Genomic DNA, 2476 nt, shown 5'->3' with positions numbered 1-2476 from the left:
TATATATATATATATATATATATATATTAATTTATTGCCAATTTACATTTGAAATTACATTACAATAATTAAAACTAAATATTTTGCATTATGGTATGGCAACTTTGACAACTCTGCTTCAATTGTCATTTAAAAAATTATAAATGCAAAAAAAAAAACGAGAGAAAAAGAAATGGTCCTAAAAAGAGGCTACATAGTATATGTAAACATAGTTTCCTATTTATTTCTGCCAACCCAGGTCTTTCTTTGTGAGCTTCAGTCAGTTAGCAACCGAGTGCAGTCTTCTTTGTCGAACTCTCCTGGTAAAATACCACATACTTCAAAAAAAGTTTCCAATAAACCGTTCATGTCACTTATGAGTAACAGTCAGCATTCTCTCAGGCCATACAGTATCTCATCCACCGGAAGTGTGGTGCTCAGAGGTGCGTGTGAACGTCCTGTGTCGCATGTGTGTATAAAAGTTCAGAAACACGTGTCACACACCGCAAACTATCGCATCTGATTTCCTCAATGAGTGTAAAAATTACGCAGCAAAAAGCAGAGCAACACACAGCTCCCTCTACCGCTGCAGACACACACACAAACACACAAACGACAATCCATTCATGAGCGCAGCAGTCCAAAATCACCGCGGCCCTGCTAACTCAACTCCATCTGACCTCTTCAACAAAACAACTTCAACAACGTTACCAAAACTAACCCACAAGAGACTCTCCACAACAAACCACAGTTTCACATCTACAACCACTAATAAAATCAACAATGCACTTCTGGACACGATAAAATGCTATATATAACTTAAAAATGCTATTTATTCTTCAATAATGTAAACACCATGGTATAAATAAAGCAATTATCCAATGCATGCAAAAAGAAATAAATGCATGCATAAAAGCATAAATAAATGCATGTATAAATGCATAAATAAATGCATGTATAAAAGCATAAATAAATGCATGTATAAATGCATGTATAAAAGTAACAATAAATGCATGCATAAAAAATGCATGCATGCATAAATAAATAAATTAATACATAGTCACAAAAAATGTTAATATATGGAAAATAATAACAAAATACCATTAAAAATAACATGTTTATTTATAGCACTTTTAGTTATTGAGTGTCTTCAATGCAGGATTAACCAGGTGGATTTATGCTACTATTGTTTTGCATACCGTGTTTTCTGTGTAGTGTACTTGACTGTACTGTATGGTGTATTTAAGACACATTTTCATAAGAGCAATCAACCTTTGCCAGTAAGCTTCGACTTCAAGTCGTGTAACAGCGGCAGGGGTGGTGGAGTGATTTGTTAGTCGGTGACTGACGCCTCCCATAGAGCTTCTGTAGCACTACTGACCCAGTGAGGAAACACACACACACACACACACACACACACACACACACACACTATCCAGCACAGCTCGGCTATAAACTGTCCTGCTTCAATATCTGCATGACATGCATGAAAACAAACTAAAGTCCAATAGAAATGAGAAATGAGTGACTATACCCAGTGTTTAGACGCTCAGTTCTTAATCTTTCCATCATCATCCTCCACATTTATTGCTCTCGTGTTATTAAAGTTATCATCTCCATATCTAAATGACATTACAGTAGTTCAACAACACCATTATGCCATCATGACACTGTTATCTTATCATAAAGTCTGTTAGTTAGACATTAGAAATGACATGGAATACCAATAAAACACACTGACAGGCGTAATAAAGTATTTATGACACTTGTCTCCAGCACTTCAGACGGTCATTATTAATAAAAATCAGATTTGAGATGTAATCTTCTAAATGTACTATGAGAACTACAGGGCTGTGTATCAAATCCTAGTGTGTGTCTTCCTAGACAGCAGCAGTTTTGGTCCGCAAAGGCTGGGTGTTAAAATAAGAAGTTCCCAAACTTAGTGAGCTGACTGTAGAGCTGAGCGCAGACAAACACGCTGCTGTCTATGTAGGCAGCTCACTAGGATTTGAAACACAGCCAAAGTGCCGGTTTATACTACAACAACAACAACAACAACAACAACACACAAGACTGCATTTACTCAGACAACAAATACCATGGTATTTCCCTCACCGTACCAGCTTTTGACGAACTAACGTTACATGGTGAGTAAACGCGTCTTACCTTTGTCTCTGTCTCTTTTCCAGCTCAATAGAAATGTTTAGAAATCAGCTGCTCGCTCGATTGCTGCACGTCCTTCTTCGGCTCACTTCATTCTGTTTGCGTCGACCGCGCGCTCGAGTTGCAGCGGCGAGGCCCCGCCCCCCGTGCTGACGTCACATGCACACACACACACACACACGCACGCACGCACGCACACACACACGCACACACTAAAAGAGACAGGCGCATTTTAATGAGGGTTATAATGACATTATTTTTTTTAGTCACACAACACTGCCAAAATATCAATACAAAAGCAATTTTAGATGAACAACGCACAAGTAAATCACAG

At 38.0% G+C, this 2476-nt stretch overlaps 1 protein-coding gene across 1 annotated transcript in view; it reads right to left on the bottom strand.

Moving 5' to 3' along the window:
* The window catches only part of LOC107673783 (bcl-2-modifying factor-like), a 26866-nt gene extending 24649 nt beyond the window's left edge, over positions 1–2217 (bottom strand). The window contains exon 1 of the mRNA XM_016467572.1: positions 2146–2217. The gene's annotated coding sequence lies outside the window, so the exon portion shown is untranslated. The remainder of the gene's footprint in view (positions 1–2145) is intronic.
* Between the last annotated feature and the right edge of the window lie 259 nt (positions 2218–2476).

This window comes from Sinocyclocheilus anshuiensis, unplaced genomic scaffold (assembly GCF_001515605.1).
Source record: "Sinocyclocheilus anshuiensis isolate Anshui unplaced genomic scaffold, SAMN03320099.WGS_v1.1 scaffold716, whole genome shotgun sequence".
Taxonomy (NCBI): Eukaryota; Metazoa; Chordata; class Actinopteri; order Cypriniformes; family Cyprinidae; genus Sinocyclocheilus; species Sinocyclocheilus anshuiensis.
Note: the sequence above shows the minus strand (reverse complement) of the source record. Positions and strands in the feature narration are given on the sequence as shown.